Here is a 24,705-nt window from a genome sequence, read left to right as displayed (position 1 = left end):
TTTGAGATAGCATGTTTTGAAACATCACCCTTGAGACCCAACATACGAGAGGATGTTCTGCACTGAGACTGTCAGCGAGCACCTTGAAGAGGCACTGACTGGGAGCACACTCGCCTGTTCTGTTACCCCTTCCTGCTCATCAGCTCTCAGGGCTTCCTGAGTCTCCGATGGCTGCGGTACTCCCTCTTTTGCAGGTCCGCGGCATCTATTTCAGGCGCCTAACACAGCAGGACAAATGTGCACAAGTCCACACAGTATGACAGGAGAATTAAAAATGTATTTACCATCTGTTGGTCGTTTCCTTGTGGGACTCTTTTCCTCTCCTGCAGCCACAAATAGGGTCTTTGCATTTCCTTCCGACTTGAGAAAGCTGGGCTCTCTGAAATTGCTGGGCTGGCTTCCTCCTCCTCCTCCTCCTCCTCCTCCTCCTCCTCCTCCTCCTCCTCCTCCTCCTTCTCTTCCTCCTCCTCTTCCTCCTCTGTCTAAGACTGTTGAACTCTGGAACAATTCCAGCTTCTATAACCATATCTCCTAAGTAGAACTTGGAAAGAGTCGAGAGATGGCTCAGTGATTAAGAGCAGTGGCTGCTCCCGTAGAGGACCCGTTTTCAATTCCCAGCACCCACATGGCAGCTCACAACTGTCTATAATTCCAACTCTAGGGGATCCATGGCACCAGGTATGTATGTGGTTCACATATCTGTTCATGGAGGCCAAATACCCATACACATAAAAATTGAGTCTACAATAACTGTATAGTGTTTTATACTTACGTAACTTTAAGACTCTGCTTAGTTCCAGTTCCTGAGGACTCTGTAAAGCTTGGGGTGGAACAAAGTCAACTTAAATGGAACTGTCCATTGAAATGAGGCTTTGAAACTCACACTGGCCCCCCTACAATGTACTCAGTCCTCCATCACAGAGGACTGGTCTGATAAAACACACCTACACTGGGAGAGAATGTTAGAGAAGAAAGCAGGAACTTCAGGTGTGAGCCATTTCTACCCACAGGCAAAAATCAAAAGCTGTTATTTAGTTTTGTTAATTGGGACGTGATGTAAGTTGACCTGGACAAATATTTCCCGCCTCACCAAGAGCCTCTAGTTTTCATTTCTGAAATACACGGGTCAGTAAAACACTTAAGCCCAACTCATTGTGATGGTAATTCACACCTGTAATCCCAGCAGGTGATGCAGGCAGGGGAATCACCATGAGTTCAAAGTTAGTTTAGGCTACAGTCTGAGTCTTGATTTCAAAAACAAACAAAGGAAACATTGTATTAGGTGCGTTCCTCATTGTTGTGACAAAATATCTGGCAGAAACCAGTTCAGGGAGGAAAGACTTTCTTTGCTCCTGGGTTCAGAGGGCACAGGCAGTCATGGCGTGGAAGGCATGACACCTAGGGAGGTCCAACTAAAGTGGAGGCTGCTTGGGTACTTCTGCCTCACATCTTGGTGGATCTGGAAGTAAAGAGCAGACTGGAACTGGATTGAGCTATGAAAATTTCAAGACCCAGCCACCCTCAGCAACCCACTTCCTCTGGGGAAGTCACATCTCCTGAAGGTTCCACAACCTTCCAAACAGTCTCATTAGCTAGGGATTGAGTGTTCAAACAAATGAGCCCACAAGTGGGACATTTTACATTCAAGCCCTAACAGGGCATGGAAATGATCCCTTGGCCAAACATTGCAATGAAGTTGGGGTTTCTTTGTTTGTTTGTTTTTGTTTTGTTTTGTTCTGTTTTGTTTTTCATTTTCAGAGTCCTAGTTCATTCAAGTAATGGCATCTTAAAAACTCTCAAGCTTTTACGGTACCTACTTAACCCTAAAAACACTGAGCCTTGAGCAATCTTTGAAACTCTAGGAAATGAGGATTATGACCTCCACCTCACTGGGTTGTGGGAGATTAAATGAAATGTTATCTGCAAAGCCCCCAGCAGGGAGTCTGTCACCACACAAGAACTTGGTCAATAGAAACTTTTACAGTTATAATTATATATTGTCTTGGACTTTTGCTTTGCTTTGAGACAGGTCTCATGTATCCAGGTATGGCCCCAGACTTACTATGTAGCCAAGGCTGACTTTGAACTCCCCATTCTCTTGCCTCCATTTTCAGAGTGTTGTCATTACAGGCGACTGTAACCTTTATGCATGGCTTCCTGGGTCTTCAGGAATAGAAGACAGATTTTTAAAATGCCAAATTAAAGACTAAGATAAATCCCTGCCCAGATCTTGGCTCTGAATTTTGATTCTTCTAAAATGTCTTTATAAACTGCTTTCTGAGCCATCTCACCATGTTACTTGATGTAACTAAGTCAAAGAGCAAGCAAACAGCCTGGGCAGAGTAGGTTTGTTTTGGCTTAGTTTTGTTGTTTGGGTGGAACTGGATATCAAGCCCAGGATCTCACACATGCCAGGCAAGAGCTCTACCACTGAGCTATAGATCTAGTCCTGGATCCGCTTCGATTGATGCAATCATTCCTCGGTATTGGCTGGTGACTGCCCATAGTAGGTCCTGGAAAATATTACTTCTTGATTCATGAATTCATTGAAGAATCAGTGAATATTTATTGGATAGCTATCATGAGAAATCCATCCCTTCCTGTAAACAGCAACAACAACAACAAAAAACAAGTAACAAATACTTATTTGGTATCATGGGATAACACATCCATGCAATAAGCACTCAAGGAAGCAGAAAGGATACAACTAGTGTGTGGTGGGCTAAACATGCCACTCTGACGGTGGCTCCTCAGGGACAAAAAAGGACTGCAGAGGTGGAGCCATGGCAGGTTTGACTGTCTAAGGGCAAAGCATTCCAGAACCGGGAAGAGAGCAGAGAGCCTGGGCCCATGGCAGAGTATGCCTGGCTTCATTGTAGCCGTGGGGCTGAAGATGTTGGGGCAATGATGGTGGCATCAGAGGTCAGAGGAGCTGAGATCATGGCGAGTCTGGCAGACATGGAAGTGCTGTGGCCTGCCTCTGAGTATAAAAAAGCACCTGTAAAGGCAGCCCAGATTCACCAGCTCCACACAGTGGGCCAAGATGAAGACCAAGATGTAGACCAAGAAGGAACCAAGTAGCAGAGAGATCAAAGAGACTGTAGGTGGCTATTGCAACGTTCCTGATGGTGGGTTAGCTCTGATGGTGGCAATCTCAGTGAAGAGAAATGACTAGCGTCTGGACATATTTTGAAGGTCCAGCCAGCTCCATCCAATGGAGAGCTTGGATGTGAGGTACCAATGAGAGAGCAGATAGGTAACTCCAATGGCCTTGGGACTGAACACTGGAAGGGTATAGATGCCATTTCCGGAGATGTGAGAATGTTGGTAAACATGTCACAGTTATTCCAACATAGTAGCTTCCTCAGGATTGGGAGCCTGAGGGTAAGATCTGCTCGGTGGTGAGACAGGGCTTACGCAGCTGCTCCTTGAGAGATGGGAATCAATGCTGGAGATACGGCTCAGTAGTAGAGCACTTACCTTTTATGCATAAGGTCCTAGGTTCAATCTCTAGAACCTAGGAAGAAAGACAAAAAAACTTCAACACTTGGCCAGGTCCGGAGAAGCCCAAGGCCGGAATGTGGTATAAATTCCTCTGCTCTAACAATGTAGACATCTGCTATCATGAACAGTTTGTTTGTTTCTTGCCTCAGGTTGATTGGTTACATGTCTGATTAGTTTATTGTCTGGCTACTCTGCACCTTTAGCTACCATGACACTTGTGTGGGGGACAGCTGCTGTGTGTGTTGATGCCCAACAGAGGCAGCTGAGAAGCCCTGGGGAAGCCCTTGTTCTTGGACCTGGCCACAGGCCTGGCAGGATCATGCTATGTTCTCTGAGGACTCAACTGTCCATGCAGACCTGGTAGCCTGTGTCTCAGGTTAGAGTCAACAATCATCTCTTCTGGAAAGATGAGGTTAGGGCAGTGACTCTGGGTAACTCTTCTGTTCCATGTCATCTTTTTGTTTTCCAAAGTCATGGATGACAGATCAAATATACTCTCAAAACAGGTCATCAATGAATATCTAAGGAGAAAAGAGATGGGGGTATGTATGCAAATAACAAGAAGAAAAAGCAACAGTCCTGAAATCTCAGGTCCAGAAGAAAGATAGATTTTCTATCTAGGCCCGTTAGAGCAAGGCAGAGTACTGAAGAAGGGAGACATGCTCACAGCTGAAGCTAGTGAAGGCCACACGTGTTTGGGTGCCACAGGAAGCCTTCAGATAAGAGCGGCTCTCCTCCCCGAACAGGATACTCTCTCCATCTGTGCTCATGGCCCTGAAAGTTCTTTTTTTTTATCTTCTGTTACTGGCTTAAAAAATATTGTATAAATAAAAAGAATTAGAAAATAGCACTGCTCTGACTCACACACTGGGCAGAGACGCAGACTCTTGTGATTATCAAGGAAGACTTCGCTGATGTGCTGACGCTTAAGCCAAATGTTGAAAGATGAGGAGTAGGTCTCTAGGCTAAGAAGGTGGGGCTGAGGACTGGAGGGGGGTTGTAGAAAGCAAGGTAGGCTTTGCGTACAAAGAGAAAAGTGTTCGCCAGGGTATGAGGTTAATTTGTGGACACACTTTGCACCTCCTTTAGGGGGGTGTCACATCTCAAGGCCTGTACTGTTAATTTTATCTGCTGTTTTCAAATATTAAAAAGAAGGAGGAGGAGGAGGAGGAGGAGGCTGGAGTGTAGCCCAGTGGTTGAGCACCTGCCTAGAGATTACAGGGTCCTGGGTTTCTTCCACTTCCATCATTGCAGGGGGGAAGGGAGGAAGGTCAAACCTGTTTCTGGTTTCAATGAATGCGCACATAAGAAAATGATAACACTAGGAACTCATATCAGGAGGAATCAGCTATCGGACACATTTGCCAAAGCACAAATATGGAAACCCCACTCTCAGCAAGATCTGGAGAAATCAAAGAGTCGAATGTGGTAGAAATTCTTCTGCCCTGACTGCAGAAAAAGATCAGTCAACATTTTTTTCCCCTCTGATATATTTCATTCTGCACAAAGGGCCAAACTGGATTCTTACGAACCCGATTGTGAACCAAGATATGAAATTCAGAATCCTCTTCAGGATCTAGGAAAAGTAACTCCCCACTCTTCTTCCCAGAGAAGTACCCCCAGATTGTCCCCTCAGAGCCTGAATCAGGGTCTGACCCGGTTTCTGTCCCAGAACTACTGCCCTGCTTTTTTGGCACAGGGAGATACAGGATGCCAGCAAAGTTCACACGGGGTCATAGCAGTCTCTTTAAAGGCAAGATGATTCATGGTTGGGTGGGGGAGAAAGGGTATTGAGGAAAAGGAAGTACTGAGCAGGAGGGGGTGGAGCCATGCAATTATAAAACTGACTGCAGGAAAAGCTAGTCCTGAGAGTGTTGGGATCCTATGCTCTTACTCTTGGTATTTAAGCACCAGCATTAAAGCAGAGAGGGTGTTGGAATGAAAAGCAGATCTCACAACTCGGTTGCCTATTGCAGTAGAATGGATTCCATACCCGTGTATTTATTACAGTTGCAAAGTATTAATTTCTCTTCGTATCTGACAGAAAAAAAAAAAGCAAAGCCCTCCCCCAGCCATGGAGCTGGCAGAATAAGATTTTGGCTGCAGGGGGATGAGTGAGTAATTTGTCTTCTTCTCTTTGATTGTTTGGCACTCGGGCTGACAGGGTCTTCTATTCTGCATGTTCATTCTGTAGTTAAGGAGAATGTTTGTAATTTACAGTTTTAGTCGGGTGCTATTATCCCTGCCCTGGCAGAAGGCATCTGAGGCAGGAGGGGCAAAGCAAAACCAGAACCTCCAGTAGGAGGCTTTTAGATACCACCCACTCCCTGCCCCAGCTCCCAGCCCCACTTCCAGGTCTTTGTGGAGGCTTCAAACCACCTGCTAATCTCCTATGAAACCCTGACTGTACAGTTTCTTCTATGAACTCTACTTATTTATGTTAAAAAGAAAAAAAAAGGAAATCTTGCCAATGCATTTCTTTTTTCTGCACTGCTTCCTCTTTGGGGGCAAGCTGGGTAAATTCCTCACAAAAGGATGTTCTTAAACTATGACCCTTATTCAGACCAGCTTGTCCTGGCCAATATTTATTCAAGAAAAATAAAGTAGCTAAGAGAGAGCTTGCAGTCATGTTTTCTCATGTCACGAAGCCAGAAGGACAGAGAAGTCTCCCGGACCTCCCATAAGGATCTGATGTTTGTTTCTGCAGCCTGCTATGGTCCACACCTCACATTGGAAGCACCCTGTGTCTGACAAGTATAACCCATCAAGTGCCACTGTCTTACGTTCACACGGTGGTGCCTCTGGCTTGGATTTTAATTTAGAAAATGGATTTCTTTTGAGGAAAAAAATGCCAAGTTGTTAATGAAATACTAAAAATAGAGTCCCAAAAGTTTCCAGCCAATACCAAGCAAGGTTTAACTCACATACTCTCAGCCTTAAAATGTTGCCTGTCTTCTTCTCATTTAAAAAGAGTCGTGCTTATTAGATGATTGGAGTTGCAAACTATAATATTTAACAGGTCCATTTCCTCATATTCAATCTTGGTCAGAGTGGCCTCGATGACAATTGACCTCTGGCTTGCTGACAAATTAACAATGGTTAAAAAATTTTCAAAAAGCATCTCATTTCCTTTAGAAGTATCCCATTGGGCTGAAATTATTATATATTAAAAAACAGATTTCTTTTCAATAGACTTGGTATGTTTTTAGTAAGACAGCAAAATGTATAATTTTCATGTGTGGGTATGAACATGTGCGCGTGTACCTGTGCATTTGTGTAGGTCAGAGGTCAATGTTTGGTGTTTTCCATAGTCACTGTGCATCTTAATTTTTTAACATTAATTTATTTATTGTGTATCTTACCATGTGGGCATGTGTGCATAAGCATGTATATATGTATGTGTGTGTATGAATGAGTATGTGTATGTGTGTGTGTGTACACCAGATCAGTGTCAAGTGTTTTTTTTCCCTTCCTTCATCATACTACATTTTTTATTGGTGTGTGTGTGTGTGTGTGTGTGTGTGTGTGTGTGCATTTCAGTATAGCACTGTAAGTGTATGCATGGGCAAAGAAATCAGCTAGTGGTTCTTCTTTTCCACTAGGTAGGTACCAGAAATTTAATCTTTCTGACCTACAACCTTATTTTTGAGACAGGGACTTTTTACTGAACCTGGAGTTCATGTTTTCAGCTAGATCGACTGGCCAGCAAATCCCAGGGATCCTTCTGTCTCCACTTCCCCAGCTCTGGGTTTAATGGTGTGCTAACACACCCAAATTTTTATGCGTGTGCTGAGGCTCGCAGCTCCAGTTCTCACACTTTGAAGCAAGGATGTACTGACTAAGTCATATTCCAAGCCCCGAATAGTATAATTTCCATTATTAATGCCCAAAGCCATTTGTCCCTAGAAGGTATCAACACCACACTATTTAGCCACAAATAGCAACCTCCCAAACCAGCTATAATGCTAGAACGTTATTGCTTTCTAACACACATGTCGGTTTTTCAGCAATTCAAGTAACCAGAGTCTGAACACCCTCCATGAAGACTCAGTCACAGAGGAGTCTAACAGCTTTTGCTTCACAGGCCTGCAGCATATCTACCAATGGGACAATGCATTCAGACAGATGACTCTCAGAGAACAGGCGTTACAGTCACATGGAGAAAGAGGACACTCAGATGAAGGGTAAACATCAGCTAATATCCGTTGAATGCTTGCAAGAAGCCATCCAGGATCCAGAGGTGTCCAGCTCTTTGAGGCTAGACTGTTTTGCCAATCTCATCATCTACACTCTTGGTAGCTGACTGTGGAAAATGTTGAATTATGGGGCTGAAGGAGTAGAGGACTTGCCTGACATGATGAAGCTCTGGGCTCCATTGCTTTACCCATTAAGCAAACAAAGAACAAGATATATACTTAAATATAAATTTGAATGTGTGTTTGTATGTATATGATCACTTGTATATTCATGTGTATACTTCTCTGCATACAAGCATGTGTGTATATTTATTGCATATATGTACATATGTTCATGCTTTTATGTGTTAACAATATGTTTCATTTATCCCAGTGCATGATGAATGCACATATTTTCATTTCAACATTTAATCAATAAGAAATTATTGAGGTACTGAATATATGTATACCTGTATTTATATCTTTCATATACACAGGTATCTAAGTAAATCTTTAAATTTTGAAGCATATTTCATGTTTACAGTACATTTCAATTTAAATTAGCCAAGTTTCAAGAGCTCAAAGACCATACTGGATAGCAAGGCTCTATATTAAAATATTTGTGTGGTTGTTTTTAAGATTGCCATTTTGTTTAGTCAATATGTGTACTCTTGAATCAGAAACTGGCAGCAGATACTGTGGTGCAAGGGCTTTTAGCCAACCCTTTTTCTGTGGCTCTGGGGAATAGAACCCAGAGTCTTGCTGAGGGCAAGCAAGCAAGCATGCTGTCACTGAGCTATACTCCAAACCCTCATTCCACTCTTGAATATTAGTGATGTCATTTCATGATCAAGAAGCCTGCGCAGCTGCAGTTTTTAAGAGATCAAACATGTGGTTCTGTAGCAGGCTTGTAAGAATCTGTAGGCTGTACCCAGGCTGAGGACTCAGGTCTGTAAATCTGTAGGTGGCACACAGCCTCAGGACTCAGGTCTGTAAGTCTGTAGGCTGTACCCAGCCTCAGGACTCAGGTCTGTAAGCCTGTAGGCTGCACACAGCCTTGGGACTCAGGTCTGAAAGTGGAACCTCTAGACTTCAGCTAGGGTGTGGCCCACGGACCCCAGAGTCTATTGAATGGGCAGCTTTCACTTTTGTTTCTAGTTTCTTCATTATTCTGGTTTATTTCCCCACAGGCTTCTTTAGGAGTACAATCTAAGCAAAGTGTTTTGTTTTGTAACTACCGCAGCTTGCTCTGTTTTTAAGATGGCATATAGGATAAACCCCTTTTTGCAAGAGCATGGTTAAAGAGCTGGCCTCAGTGTTTCCATTAAAAATTCAAAGTTTCCAGGATTATTGCATAGCCATAACAAATTGTTCCAGGCAGAAACTTGGCAAGTACTTCACTACTGTGGGAGGAAAGACGTTTAACAATTCTAAAGAGATAAGAATAAATAAATGTTTACTACTTCAACTTCGATGATCTTTGATAGGAGGTGCACTTAGATAAGATGCATTTCGCCTTCACATTTGGTCTGGTTTACAAAGCTGAAAGGCTAATAGGAGTTTGTAAGCCTAACCTTGCTCAAGAGTTATACAACTGTTCTCCTACCCCCACCCCAACATTTCAGTGAGTGCCGTCTTGGATTCTCAGTGCTTCCAGCGCTGTGTGTTTCTGAGAGCTACTGGTCGGCCAGCAGTGAGCCTCCTCACCCTGGTAAAGATACACATATTTTAGAAAGGTAAGGTTGGTAAACTGTGGGATAGTCCATTTTCCTCAGTGTGTGTTCTTGGCGGCGGAGGGGGGGGGGTCTATGTATAGTGTATATTGTGTACTAGAGGCAAAACAAATGGTGCCCGAGGAACAGCAAGGACAGAAAGAACAGCTCGAGAATTAAGACACAGGTTCTAATTATAAGGTCCCACATGCTCTGCAGCTCACCATGTAGCTGAGGTCGACTTTGGGCTTTAGATTTCTCTGTCTCCACTTCCCAAATGCTGGTCCCTGGGTCCAAGGCTCCAGGCCTGGTGCACTATTCCTCATCTCTTACTGAATGCATGCTTATCAGCTGGAGACCAATCTAGGCTGTCATCCCAGCACTCCTGTGGTTTTGATCGGAGGACTGGAGGTTCTAGGCCAGCCTGGACTACCTCATGAAATTCACCTACAATAAATAAATAGATACTTACTAAATGTCAACTAGCTCTCACTGTGTAGCTTCCTGATTCAATCTTGGCTTTTCCTATGTGCCCTAGCCACCCCAGGGAAGTGTTTGAGGGTATGATATAGGAGAAATCTGAACAGCATGAAATATTATATAAATATAATCAAATTGATGGTCATCATGGCAAGCAGTTGAAACAGCCCAAAATGAGACATTTTTGAAAGTATTACAAAAATCATCTACTTTTTAACCAATGCGTCTGACTCAAAATCAATTTATTGGGTATAATATTGATGAAGTAGCTCCTTTCTTAGTTATCCATTTTAGTTTCTCTCTGGGTTGTCTATTCTGAAAAATTAACATTATTTTTGACTAGAGAAAACCAACGCATCTTTTCCTTTTATTAACTAAATTTTATCATGTGCATTTACTTACTGTGAGGGAAGTCAGAGGAAAACTTGCAGGACTTGGTCTGTCCTTCCACCGTGTGGATTCAGGGACTGAACCTGGGTCCTCAGGCTTGGTGGTCAGTTCTTTTAACCTTTGAGGTACGTCACCAGGCCAGGAAGACTTTTTACTTTTTTTTTTCCCTAAGACAACATCCCACCTATCCTAGGCTATCCTTGAACTTGCTACATAGTTCAGGGACAACAATTTGGAATTCCCCAGTCCACATTACAGGTGTGTGCCAGCCACACCCAGAGCATCAAACTGGGGGGGGGGGAGGGCTTTGTGCATTCCTGGCAATAAAGTACCTTTCCTAAGCAGGATTCTTGAAGTCCACTGGAAGAATGCAAGCCTAGAACTTGAAATGAGTATATCTTGTATCTTTTATTTTATGTAATTTGCAATCTGTTCAATTATTTAACTGCTGTAATCGGGTAGGCAGTGTGTTTGTTAGCTTTTTCGTTTTGTTTTGTTTGGAATGGCGTAACGGGCTACTTCCAATGCAAACATATACTGCAGTTTAAAAATCTGTCATGCTTTGGAGCGCCCTGTGTACAATGGCTGTCCTAAGCACTCTTGTGCTCCCTCTACTGCCTCAGAGAGCACATTCCTAGAGAAGACCCCAACACACTCATTTCAAGCCAGTTTCTTTCATAGATGAACTGGGGCTCTTCGAGGAGTGCTATTTTCTTCACACATATATAGTCACCCCTCAAACGGGAGGGCTAGTTTTAGGGTTCCTCTGAAATATCCAAATCTTAGATTGTATAAGTGTATTATATAGTGTTTACACACCATGTATTCATATTTTCTAATGCTTTAAATAATCAGTAATTTAAATTTACAGTATAACTTTAAGTTCCAAGGAATCTCTAGATTACTGATAGCACCCCGGTGTAGTGGAAAGACTTGTTATTCTGTATTCTGTGTGGAGCACAATGAGGGGTAAGTCTACAGGTATTCAGTGCAGATGGCTTTTAAAAATGTTTTGTTTTCTACTAGAAGCTGGTTAAGTTTGGGGATGCAGAGATCCAGGAGCAATGCGGTCCCTTTTTCCCCTGTGTATAACAATTAACATAAAGGTGATTCATTGGTGAATCAAGTTCTGTATCATGGCCAAATGTGCCCAGACAGAGCCCATGAAGATCAGTGTTCTTCAGGCTGGGATGCGCCCAGTCTTCGGCAGGCAGCTAGTTCAAAGGCAGACACTGACTGCATATCGTGGGGTAGGAACCTTGATTCTGAAGTCTAAACTCCTCCAGGTGATGGTGCCGTGGCGGGCGCTGCGACATTTTGGACTCCAATTTTAAACGCAGAAATGTAATACATAAAAGTCTTGTGACTTAATATACAGTAGCCAGTCCATTTTAAACTTTCAAAAGCAGATGGGACAAAAACATTAAAATAGATAGAAGGTGGCTAGAGACATGACCTGGGTCTTGAGGGCACTTGCTGCAGGATAGTGTGGCTCTGAGTGTGAACCCCAGCACTCATCAAAGGAGTCTGGCATCCCACCTTCCATTACCTCAGCCTGGAGAGGGAAGAGACAAGAGGCAATGACTAGGTTTGCTGGCTTCTAGCTTAGTCGAGAAGAGATGAGCCTCAGGTTCAGGTAAAGACCCCGTCTCAAAGCTCAAAGGAGTACTCAGAAAGTGACAGGACACACACACACACACACACACACACACACACACACACACACACATGCACACGTACACACATACATGCATACACACATACACACACTAAACAAATCTTTAGAAAAACAAATAAAGGGTACTAACATTTCTTTTCACATTCTTTAAGTCATTCATAACACAGATTAGGAGTAAGGCTCAGCAGGCCCTTCTTCCTCAATTTGACTCCATTTCAAAGCTTGACTGAGTCTTGTATAAATATAATGTCAGATTTGGGTTCAGGGGAATGGTGCTATACAGCCGTCACCTGCCACCTTAGAAACTGCTCTGTTACCACCAAGTTTTCATTTGCGTGAGAACTTTTGCTTTTAAAGAACCTGTCCTGTTACCGCTGATGGTGCATTTGATGTTCTGTCACCTGAAAAGAAAATACATCAGCACTCGAGTTATGAAGCTGCATCGTGGGTATTATGTTTGTGTTGGACCTTGAAGCAAAAAATAGCTGGAGGTTGTGTGTGTGTGTGTGTGAGAGAGAGAGAGAGAGAGAGAGAGAGAGAGAGAGGAAAGGAGGGAGACAGTGTGACAGTTTATGGCTTTAATTGTAATGGCTAGGAGAGTAAACAGCACATTTCTTATTAATTATTTTTACTGTGTGGGTAATGCACATATTTAGCTTTCTTCAGGGAACATTTAAATTAATTGACTATGTCTAATATGAATTATGTGTTTTAATATGTTTAAGGTTGTTAAAATAATGCAAATTAACTGCTTGCACCAACGTAATAATTACAATATTAGTTTTTCCCTTGAAAATTCTCTAAATGTAAGATGTCTAAAAATAGAGTGGAGGTGGATTGGACAGTTTGCAGATTATGAGCTGGAATGAAAACATCTCAGTTACGCCAGAAACATGGCAACCAATATTTTCTGTTATAAAAATATTTGAGATGGATTTTGGTTTTTTTATGAAAGCTGTCTGCAACTGAAGCGAAGAGCAGAAGCTTTGTCGATTCACGGGCCAGCAGCAACAATACCTGTAGTGCAAAGCTTACGCCTGCCTGTTCCACGCGAAGCCGGCAAGCTTCCGCTCCTGTTCAAAGACAGCTTTCCCAAGAGCAGCGAAAGGAAAGCACCCAGCACCCGATTAAGCTCTGAACTATTAACCTTCACCTGGATAAAGCTCAGGAAGGAAAACAAAACTAGTCAGAGACTTGACAGGCAACTCCTGTTAACCGTCCACTAGAGGCTGTAATGAGACCAACGATGTCACTTTAGCGTATGAAGTCTAACAATCAGGGATCTTTAAGTGAACAGCAACACAAGTTACGGAGGGGGGTGGGAGGGAACAGTCGTAGTTCTATTTAAGTAGCTGTGGACGTGTGCACGGTATTTCAAACCTGAGAATAGATATGTAACCCCCACCCCTCATGACTTTTTTAAAAATTTTAATCTGAAGTGCTGACTCCACGATACAGTAGTTTAGAAAGCTCACAGGTTTCTCTTGATGATTCTGTACGCTGCTTCAGACACTGACTGTTCGGTCCTAAGTAAACGGAGCCAAAGGGTCTCTCAAAACCCGCTTTTAGTCATTTCTACAAGACCAAGGGATCGAGATTCTAGACTCTGAGTTCTAAGCACCTGAAAGAGGTCAGATGCTGGCCTGACACCTACTGGTCTTCTAGAATTATCTGCAGCAAAGAGAACGCGGCACTGAGCGACCCTTGTAGGGTTGTGCCCGCTCTTCCTCTGGGTGCCACACCTGTTGGCAAGGTGCACTCCTCCGGGGAAGATTCCTTCCCACAGAGCTCACACCTGGCAGCAGTGTAGTGGAGGGGGGTGGGTGAGGACTCCACGTCTGCGTTTAGCTACCGGGACCAGGGGAAGTTCCTTCGCCTTGGACTCCCGAGAACGGCCATAGAATGCTCAATGCACCAGTTACCTCACTTCCGATGAAATGAATGATCCCCAGTTAGTTGCAAGAGGAGTGAGCAGGTCTGCTACCAGGGCTAGACCCGAGACGTTCGATTCCTGCTGCAGATTTCTAGACCTGCAGAATTAGAAAGGAGGGCCGGGAGGTCGCCAGCTTGTCCGGGCAGGAAAGGTGACGGCGCCAGTGCAAACTGAGGAAGCCTGAGAACTTTCCCGAGTTGCAAGCCAAGGCACCGGCCCGGAGTCGGGTTGCTCAGGGCTCACGGGCAGGAGGGTTAACAGCGTGGATACTGTGAGTCTCTTAGACGCGCACCGGGGTTGGGGGTTGGGGGTTGGGGGCACCAAGGTCACTTCGGGATTAGAATCAGCCGAGTTCCCATCCTTGGTTATTTTACCAGGTGGGAGCCGAAGCCTGACACCCGTTGCGGTGAAAACTCCAGGTTACCGGAGTTGCACACTGCACTCGCCTTGTCCCCTCCAACTAGGTTGCAAGGAGCCGAGGAGGCGCGAGAGCACCGATCGGTCACCACTCCAATGACCTCATCGCCCCAACTTCCCCGCCCCTTTCTCAAACCTGGAAGGCACAGTCCCCCTCGGGCCGACGTCCGGGATCCGGAGCCGCAGTTAGGAAGAGGCACCGGGCCTCCGCTGGAGGGACCGCTGCTCCGGCCGGGTGCACACAAGGGTTAAGGGCGCGGGCCGGCAGCCGCGCCGTGCGCTCGCCGTGCTCTGTGCGGCTCGCCGGGCCGCCTGCCAGAGGGTGCCCCCCCCCCCCCCATGAAGTCGGATCCTTGAGCTGTGGCGGCGGCAGCCAACTGCTCCATATTTGGCTTCTATTACACATTTACATACTGGAGCGAGCGAGCGAGCGCGAGAGAGAGCGCGAGGGAGGGAGGGCGGGCGGAGGGAGGAGGGAGGGGAGGGGGGGAGGAGGAGGAGAAAGCAGAGTATACCGCAGACATCATTTCTACTACAGTGGCGGAGCCGTACAGGACCTGTTTCACTGCAGGGGGATCCAAAACAAGCCCTGTGGAGCCGCAGCTAGAGCTACAGCAGCCGCAGGACACTGTGTCTCTCCCTCTGTCCCCCCTTCCCCACGCAACCCCAGATCCATTTACACTTTACAGTAAGTGGCTATTTTTTTTCCTCCTCTGATTCTTTCTCTCCCCCTCCCCCATCCCCCCCCCGATTTAGATTAAAATCACCCCCTCCCTCACCCCAATCCGCTCTCTCCAGAGAGGGGCCAAAGAACATCCAGCATACACCCCCCTCCCCCAGTCTCAATGGACTGCAAGGAAAACAGCTGGAAGAGGAGCGAAGGAAACCGACGCGTCCTGGTGTGTGTGTGTGTGTGTGTGTGTGTGTGTGTGCGTGTGCGCGCGCGCGTGAGTGTGTGTACATACACCCATGCCGGGTTCCAGCCTACCGGCTGGGGACCCCACTCTGGGCGCAGAAGTGGCGGGCAAGGGGAGAAGCCAGGGGCCGGGTGGGCGGCCCCCAGGAGAGGGGGCGCGCCAGGGCGAGGGGCGCGGGTGGGGAGAGCGGCGGCGCCCCGCTCAGGCTGCTGCTGGCCCGGCGGCGGCGAGCTTAGAGAGCCCTGTCCTCCTCCCTTCTGGTGGCGCAGAGGGAGGCGGCAGCGGTTGAGGGTCGCGCTGCCCTCTTCGCTCTTGCAAATTCTCCCTCCCGGCAGGGGGTGGTGCGCCGCTGGGGCTCGAGGGAGGGCTAGGCTTCCCCGCTTGGGGGTCGCTTAGCTTGAGGGGGGGCACTTCAAGACTGGGGTCTCCCCGCCTAGGCCAGCCTCTCGGGGCAGGGGACTTTGCGCACGGCCTAGAGGAGCGGAGAGGTGGCGGCGCAGGGGGCAGGGGCGCGCAGGCTATCGGAGCGCAGCGGGAGTGGCGGCGGGGAAGGGCCCTGGCTGCAGCCGCCACCGCCGCCCTGTTGGTGCGGTCGCTTCCTGATCCAGAGCAGCCGCCACCGCCACTGCTGCCCGAGCCGGGAGCCCGCGAGCGCCCCAGCCCGGCCCGGCGTCCCCACCGGCGCCCGAGGCAGCAGCGGAGGAGCTGCGGGTTCTGCCCTGCGCCGGGACTGCTCGGCTGCGCGGCGGCAGGGAGGGTGAATGAAGATGGGAGGAGGGGAAGGAGGAGGCGGCGGCGGAGGAGGCGCTGCGGGGATTGGGATGCGCCCCGGAGCCCCGCGGCTCGTTCACTCGGGGCCCAAGACGCCGCCACTGCCGGGGCTGCCGCCGCCGCTGCCTCCTACGTGGTTGCAGCGGAGCGCACAGGCCGGTCCCGCAGGGGGCAGGGAAGGGGCCGGACGGGCGGAGCGAGAGGTGAGGCGGGGTCGGAGAGGAGGGAGTGAGTGCAAATGAATGTGTAGGTGCAAGCGTGTGTGTGTGTGTGTGTGTGTGTGTGTGTGTGTGTGTGTGTGTGTGTGTGTGTGTTCGCGCGTCGGGCGGGGACCAGGGCCATCGCGATGGGGTTGGGGTCTCCGCGGTGGTCCCTTGACTGACTCTACATCGCTTTGACCTCTCCTTAGCCACCTCCTTCAACTCTGTGGCTTGTGCGCTTTCATTTTATTTCAGACCACGTAGAGAGCTGACTGGAAGCGATGAAACAATTCAGGTTTTCTAGGGAGATTGAGCAAAGACCTTAGTGGGGGGGGGGGTGGAAGTATGATGGTGATCTAGACTCCGACAGAAAAAAAAATAGGGTTTTAAGACAGTGGAGTTCAGTTCGATCCCGTGGCTGTCCTGTTTTGTTTTGCTTTCTGTATAATCCTACAGATAAGAGGGTAATATAAATACTTGGGAAGGTTGGGAAATTGCTGAAGAGTAGTAAGGGCGGAAAAAAAAAAGCCAGTCGGAAGCTGGTTATATAATGCGCTGTGTGGCTAACAAGAAAGGCAAGCTATTTTTGTTTACCGTATGCTGTGCAGTAGGAACTCCTCCAAACTGGTTCTGTCCCCGGAGAGGTTTCTTAGCTTCTCAGAGAGAGCCACAGACTACAATTGGTAAAATTAGAAGACCCCACACCACCTACAGAATAAAAAGTAATGCCTTGGAGTCGAGTTCTCACCTCACATCCTGCCCAGCATGCAGGGGAATGTGTGTGTGTAGTGCTTCCCTGTAGCGATCTAGTAGTCTCATCTCAATGACATTTCTGTTTTATAATGCAAGCTCTTCTTAATATTTAAACATCATTGCTCTAGATTGTACACAACGAGGTAGTTACATGCTGGTTATTTTCAGCGCAGCTGCTTACTTTTTCAATATTGTTCGCTAAGCTGTTTCTGTTTGGCTTTTTGAAGAGCCCTACAGTTCCTAGAAGCCCTAGTTAAGCCCACCCTCCGGTTTCTTGATGATGGGTGGGTAGCTAAGACAGTGTGATAGCCCAGGGTTTATTTATATTTTATTTTTGAATGAAGTTTATGCCAGCGGAAGCTAGAGGTAGCCTCCAAAGGGAAGAAAAACATGCGCACGAACTCTTGAAAAGAGATTGCACCAGAACAGTTTAGCTGTGGCATTTAATCTCCTCTGATTGTCCTCTAACTGGCCATGCATCAGTCAATATTTTAGCAGCTTTGCAAATAAATGGGCTTGAATGCCACCTTCCACATAAAGCCGAGGCTGAAAAGCCTCCTGCCTGTCTGCCTCTCTCATCATACAGATACTGTCGGTGGTGTTAGTTTTCTGTACACTTACTCTGGCCCTGATCACTCATGTAATTAGATCAGGCTGCCATGGCAACAGACAGTGCTGCTCGGTCCATTCAGGTGGGTTTGCCTGAACTGCTCCAAGTGTTTTATGCCCAGTATTTGAGCTGCCCGAACCAGAGAGGAGAGGGCTTCGCCATTTCAATTGCATCTCCTTTCAGTCCATCTGAACCAGAGACACTGAATGAGGCTTCTAGCTACTGAGCTTTTCTAAAGGAAGCCAGCATGGTGCTCCTACTGGGTGCAGTGTGTAGATGCACCTCCCCAGACAGTGAAAAGGGGCTGACAATCCTGCTGGTGTTTATCGTGAGCAGATCAACAAGTATTTGATATTTGCTAGAAATCTTTCAAAGCTGACTGAAGCGATGTTTCTTCTGCAGTCTGAAGCCTTTGGCCTTGCCAGCACTTAACCCTTTCAAGTGTGAGAGGCGAGCACAACCATGCTTGAGAAATGAAATTGCTGACAGTGCTGGCTGGCTTTCTAGGTAGTTCACTAAGAGGAGATGGCTTCTTCGGAAAGTATACTCCCCACTCTCACATTTTTAAAACCTCACAGACCATAATATTAAAAGGGATGTTGACAGTAGGCAGGCATTCTGAATGCTATCTTCCTTAATTTGGATCTGTTGCTCTTGCTCTTTGATGATCTCCAGTAATAACTGAAGATATTTTTTTGCAGCTGAGTGAGAGGTGCTACAAGCCAGTATCACGCATGGAGCTTTGCCCAGTAAACAGTGTATATGGTACTTTAGGATATAACTTAGTAAACATCTAGAGAGCTGCAGGCCAGTGTTTGCATTTCGGTACCACCTTAAGCCTGCTGAGGCCAGAAAAATTATATTATGACAGAAAAGACAACAGAAAAATAGCTTTAGCTGCTGGAGCCTGGCACTGTTCAGACAGCCCAAATGAAGGGGAATGCTTTAGTAACTCTGAGTGTGTCATAATTTAGTTGTGACCCTGCCAGTCAGTTTATAGTTTCAAGGCCAAGTAGCTAAATCAGTTAAAATAGAAGAAAGGAAGAAAAACACACAGAGAGAATCCCTCCAGCACACACACACACACACACACACACACACACACACACACACACACAGAGAGAGAGAGAGAGAGAGAGAGAGAGAGAGAGAGAGAGAGAGTCTCCCACCCCTCCAGGGCCAAAATTGGGAAAGTTACTCAGTTCTCCTCACAGGGGGTTTATGAGTTTCCCCTGGTTACAGAGTTTATGTGGTTGCCACATTATTGTGGCCTGGTCCGGTGAAGCATCACTGTGGTTAAAATGAGCTATTATTTCTGAGAGGTGAATTCATGTGAAGACAGGGTCTAAAATAGAGGATAGACATTTTAAGTTTTACACAATCCTTGGAGGTCCTCGGTTCTATTTTTGCAACAGATGGAGAAGGGCTTGATTTGTGATTAAACGTGTGCATGTATTTCTCAGTGTACAAATAAACCCTTGCTAAAATAAATATGAGAAGTGTATTGTACTTAATCGAGAACTGGGAAAGGCGTCACCGTCTCCCCGCCCGATTTCGTCTTAAGAGGGTTCGGCCAGCAGTGGTATTTTGTTAGAAACAGCATAGAGAGACTTCAGGCCTCTCAGGTGGCTTTGAGCGAGAGATTAAAGAAAAACCCTTGAGCCATCAGATTACATATCAAATAGCTGGAGATGGTCAAAAGTTTCCACCGCCAGGAGTCCCAGGAACCTCCAGGGTGAAGAGATTGCTAGAACATTAGTCAACACTCCTATGGCTCCCGCTGTCATTAGAGAGTTCAAGGATTCACATTCCTTTTGTATAAGGTGACCTTGTTTTCTCTCTCATCCTGAAATGTCAAGAGCATTTTGCTCCAGCACATACCTTGACCTGGCAGCTTCTACTGACTAATAGACTGTAGCAGTTCACTGTGCTCCCTATTAGGAGACAGTCAATAAATACACTTTACTAAAAGCCCGAGCTCATGTGAGCACTTGAATGTCGGAGTGAATGTTGATTTCTTTAAACTCTAGTGGTCTGAAGGCAACACATAATTTAGACTCAGGAAAGCTTAAATACTTACATATGAAAAGAGCCTTCTCAAGAGACAGTCTGTTATTATTTTTTTTTAGGGGGTTGGGGTCTCTGATACCCAGGCTCTGCATTCTCAGAGGAGCAAGCAAGTCTGAACGATTGGTTTAAAGAGAGTTAGGTTTGTGAAATTTAATTGCTTCAAAGAACAGATTTTGATCCTGTTGGCCATACTTCCAACCTGAGAACAGAGGCAGCCCTTGATTTTGCTAAATGTTTGTTAAAAACAACAAATTGTGGAAATAGCAGTGGAGGCCACAATTTCTGCCCAAGGGCTAACACATAGTTTTTCTTTTGTTTGTTGTTTAAGATTTGAAAATCTGAGTCATCAGTAATACTATTTTAGTTGCATTTAATTTGGTTTAGTAAAATAAATGTACTCATTCCAATTTTCTGTGAGCAGTCCCATGATGATGCACATATAGGATGCTAGCTTTACATAATTGAAAAAATATTGGCTAAAAGAGTTATAATTGGATTGAGGCTTTTTTAAAAAAAAATAAATACTTAAAATTATGGAAGAAAAAGAATGCTGTGTGGTAATTTATCTTTATTTGTGGAAATGGTGTTTTTATTTTCCTTGCCCAATTTTATTTATAAGTATTTTTGACTTTAATCAGTGCAGTGGCGTATTTTATAATCCTTATAAACCTTTAGGATAATTTACTAGAAATGCTTATGCTACCTGTTACTACTATGAACTACATATTACACGCATGAACTAAAACATATTTAGAGCTATTATAAACAAACAAGGCCACTCACGCGCCCCTTTGTTTGGAATATTTGATGTTAGCAGACGTGTTTCATTGATTTTTCTATAACTCTTAATGCATACCATTTGTGGGATAATGAAAATGCAGGAATAATTGCCATCCTGTAAACGAACAAACACAAATTTATTCTACTTGAAAATCCCTTTTCAGAAAACGCATGGTGTAATAAGACCTCGGGCTTAGAGGGTAGGTGTTCCCTGACTGCAGGGCATCATTTGGTGTCATAGGGACTCATCCTGCTTCCACCAAAGTGCCTTAAGGGAACAGATTTAGAACAATGTATTTATCAGATATTTTTAGTAGTGATTACAGCTGCCGACCTGTAAGCATGTGTGCTTCTTGCATAAAGAGAAGGTCTTTTCTTGCCACTGTGGATGGCAAACTTTCTCTTTTTGTGCCCTTGGCCTGGTCCTGACTCAGTGTCACCTCCTGGTGTTTGTATACCATCACCTGTTTAATTATTTGGGCCGTCTGGCTTGGTAATCCTCCACTATTCGTAGTACTGTGTTTCTCTGATATGTGCTTTTGAAATGTTAAAGGTTCCAATTTTAGTGTGTGTCATTGTCTATCATGTTCCATCATTTACTGTCTTGCTTATTGTGAGTTCATGTGGCCTTGACTTTATTCTTGCGTTTCTTTCCTTTGTTGGGATACACAAGTGAATAACTCTTTTTTACTCTGGCTAGGGTGTCAGGACAAATGCTTTTCAAAAGAAGGAAGCATGCCAATGCTAGAGTAAATTAATATTTGACAGCATTTACATCACATTTGACTGTTCTGTGCACTTCAGCAGAATGGGAGGAGACTGTAATTTGGACTCTAGCAAGCCTTATCTGCCGGGCGATGTGTAAACAGGGCCCTGTGCACACACAAATCCACATACAAGCGAGCCCAAGTCTCCAGTACCTGCAGCTTCTGGGAAAGTGATTAAGAAGTATTTTGAGCTTCCTCTGAAATGTTACCAGATAAAAATCAAGACTTCCCTTGCCCTTAAAATAAATGCTGCGCTTAGATGAGATAGAATTTGCTGAACTCCTGTTGAACTTGGTCACCATTTGTAACCCAGCAGCCTTCTCAGTGGAAAGATGGTGTCTTATTTTCTTTTTGTAAGAACATTATAGCCCACTTGAGCTTTTCTCTCTATACACAGGTTACACACGGGGAAACCGAAGACTGTTAAAAAGTCCTTTTGCAGAGCAGCCCCTGGCTCCTAATAGATGCTTAGATAAATTGGTGGTGAATGGATTCGTTAGAAGGAAGAATACTTTGGCTACTATTCATTACTTTGCAAAGTGCTGGAAAGAAATGGAAGTTATTTTCCTTTCCAGCTGGGCTGTGCTCTTAAAAATAGCGAGTGTGTATGGTTGAAAATAATTATGACTCCTGAGATGAGCTGCCGTGTACCCGAGGATAATTGGCTTCCTCACCTGTTTACAGAGTACTCACATTGGAGATCATATTCATAGTTCCAGAATAGTTTCTTTCTGACACCCAATATAATTCTGGGCCTTCTCCTTCCTACTGTTACCTGGCGTGAGCGTAGGAAATCCAGACTAAATTTAAAATCAGCCTAAACACATGCAGCTCGGCTCCAGCGATCTGACTGAAAACCAGTTCAGTGTTCACTTAGTTGAGGGTTTTTTTTTTGTTTGTTTATTTTTTATCCCACCAGCATGGCTGAGTTTTCTTTTTTTTTTCTTTTTTTTTAAAATCTGGTTAATTATGTATCCCCAGCACTTCATTATATGATTTTAATGGCTAAGGCTAAAAAGTATGCTAGCCAATCAAGCTGTCTACTTCTGTGTCTGTGCATGCATCTTTAATTCATAAAATTATCTCAGAAGTACCATGAAGATTCATTCATTTCTTCTTTCATTTATCCATTCACGAATTTCTCATACAGTGGGTAACCTTGATTGACGATTGGGGCAAAATGAAAGTGAAGACAGTATCTGTTCAACAATGAAATAATTTAATTTTTAGGGCTGGACAAGTACCTCAGTTGGTAAAGGTGCCTGTCTACCTTGCACAAAGCTGTAAGTTTGATGCCCTAGCATCGTGTAAACTGGGCATGGTGGCCCATGACTGTATTCCCAGCACTTGTGATCTGAAGTTCTGGGTCATCCTGAGCTACATAGCAAGTTTGGGATCAGCCCAAGCTACATGAGACCTTTTCTCAAAATGCAACTTTATTGTCCTCTGCTTTTGATTCCCCCTTTACCTTTGGGCTAGTATGTTAATAGTGATGTTCCGTCATGATTGTCTTTCAAGTGGCATGTGGATAGATTAATATATACTCAGTTCAAATTAGGCTTTTGGCCCAATTACTGTTTTATCCATGTGCACTTTCTACCCGATGCTATTTGTGATGACTGTCATGGACTTGTGTGTCGGCTGTCTGAGGAAAATGACAGTGGCTGCCGTAAACGTAGAACCAAGGTTTTCATTTGGCTGAAGAGGTGGCCTAGATTTCATATGTTGAATCCCCTGAGCCCTGTGGAATAAAACCGGACCTGTCTTAAGCTGACCGCTCTCTGTGTAACTCTTTTAGAACAAGATGCAAAGTTTTGTTCTTAAGACTTGTATTTCAGTGCGTACATCTTAAGGTAGACATTTTTTAAAAAGCAGTTTATTCTTTTTTGTTTCTCTGGTTTTGGTCTTTCATCTTGGATTTCTTCTCCTGCACTTCCTGGACCACTGTAGAAGCATCGTGCGCCCCGAAACAAGTCACCGGGCCAGCCCGTTCAAGCTGCAGATCTGTCTGCCATCCTTGTCCAAGAGTCTCTTCATCCTCTCCGTCTGCAGGGAATGCATCTCGCGTCAGGTGAGAGGTTTATGATGTTTTCTATCTGACTTGGGATTGTTGCTCATCAGCTGTGTACTCTGTAAACTGTGAAACATAACTGTAGTGTATGGAAAATTGCCCAGCGTGTGTGTGTGTGTATGTGTGTGTGTGTGTGTGTGTGTGTGTGTATAAAAATTGGATCAAAGCATCTATGGTTGTGGTCTATTTGGTTCACGAAGAAATCTGCATTGACTTTGTCTTGCTCGATGCCTGCTGCCTGGGGCTTGTGCCTGCTCATTTTACATGTCACCTTTTCTTAAGTCAGTTAAGAACACTAAGCTGCCACCTCCCCTGAGACTGGTTCTCCCGTTTTAGGTTCTAACTGTAGTATGATTCGTTTGCAGGGAAGCAGAAAACTGTTTGTTGGGTCAGTGGCTGCCAGGAGTTGTTGAATCTTGAGTCTCTTTGTGTCTGTTTGGATTTTACAACTTCCTGATTTCCTCACATACAGTAAATTTTTCTGGCTGAGAGAGTCTCGAAACAGCGTGTAAGCAAGGACTGTTGACCCAGGGTTCTCTGTTAAAGAGCAGACAAGAGGCCAGTGCCCTTCTGTGAAATCCAGAGAGAATGGAATTCAGCTAGGACGTGGGACTGAAAGGGGTTGGGGACACTAGTGTACACAACCAGGCGAGGGAGGAGGTTGTGGAATAGAAAATAAAAAATCGATTTCTAGCTGCCTTGAGAGTAGCTCTGCTTGAAGCCGTGAAGCCAGGCAACATCAGAAGTTCCAAAGGCTGGCTGGGCAACAGACTCACTCAGAGAGTTTCAAACAGAGTTTGGGGCTCCACCCTAGACCTCCTGAATCAGAATGTTCCCCGCTGGTCTGCTGGAATGAAGGAAGTGTTTCTGGAACTTTCCTGTTTCCTTTCTTGGTAAGAAGCAGAAGGCGCTTTTACCAAACCACACACCCCAAATTGAGGACAGCAAAATCTATTCAGCAAGAGGTAGATACTGGCTTTACCAAGTGTTCATTTACAAAATGGCCCAGTGGAACCGGGCATGGTGGCTCATGTCTGTGATCACAACACTTGATAGGAAGAACTGAGGCGGAAGGAGGATGGGCCAGAGTCTGAGGCTAACTGCAGCAATGCAGTGAGCTTGAGAATTGCTTGGGATACAGCCCGAGACCCTTCTCAAAAAGCAAAACAAAATCAAGCTTCCAAGAAAATTCACCAGTTTTCTGTATTTAGGCCACAGAACCAGTTTATTTTAAGCTAAGTCCAAGCTCCACGGCCTCCAAGATAAGAGCCCGAAGCTCTGACACTGGCCAGAGGATTTGGATTTCAAATATCAAGATGTTGCTTTGATTGTGCACATGCCTGTGTCCTGTTCATGCCTCGGTTTCTTCCTGCAAGATGAGGACAACAGAGGGCTACTGTGAGGATGGACTGAAAAAAAATTGCATGTGTGTGGCTTGAGTGTACCGGGCATATGTCTGTTCTCATATGACCTGTTC

The 24,705-nt window shown here is 45.2% G+C and overlaps 1 protein-coding gene and 1 long non-coding RNA gene across 6 annotated transcripts in view; one reads left to right on the top strand and one right to left on the bottom strand.

Moving 5' to 3' along the window:
* Window positions 1-458: 458 nt before the first annotated feature.
* On the bottom strand, window positions 459-14,676 carry LOC148119887 (uncharacterized). 2 transcript variants are annotated; one of them, XR_015734889.1, is made up of 6 exons: window positions 14,426-14,676; window positions 13,862-13,969; window positions 12,070-12,340; window positions 3,862-11,816; window positions 3,481-3,517; window positions 459-2,600 (listed from the first exon to the last, which is right to left on the bottom strand). It is a non-coding gene; the product is annotated as an uncharacterized LOC148119887 (long non-coding RNA). The 2 variants fall into 2 exon arrangements; XR_015734888.1 differs by having other exon boundaries at window positions 459-3,517.
* Window positions 14,677-14,779: 103 nt separating this feature from the next.
* Atxn1 (ataxin 1) overlaps window positions 14,780-24,705 on the top strand; it is a 394,410-nt gene continuing 384,484 nt past the window's right edge. For 3 of the 4 annotated variants that reach the window (XM_087896548.1, XM_087896549.1, XM_087896550.1), the window contains exons 1-2: window positions 14,780-14,977; window positions 23,108-23,228. The gene's annotated coding sequence lies outside the window, so the exon portion shown is untranslated. Of the gene's footprint in view, window positions 14,978-15,054; window positions 15,189-23,107; window positions 23,229-24,705 lie in introns of those variants that run through there. The other variant, XM_087896551.1, reaches the window with a different exon arrangement.

Source organism: Myodes glareolus, chromosome 14 (genome assembly GCF_982192425.1).
Source record: "Myodes glareolus chromosome 14, mMyoGla1.1, whole genome shotgun sequence".
In the NCBI taxonomy this organism is placed as follows: Eukaryota; Metazoa; Chordata; class Mammalia; order Rodentia; family Cricetidae; genus Myodes; species Myodes glareolus.
Note: the sequence above shows the minus strand (reverse complement) of the source record. Positions and strands in the feature narration are given on the sequence as shown.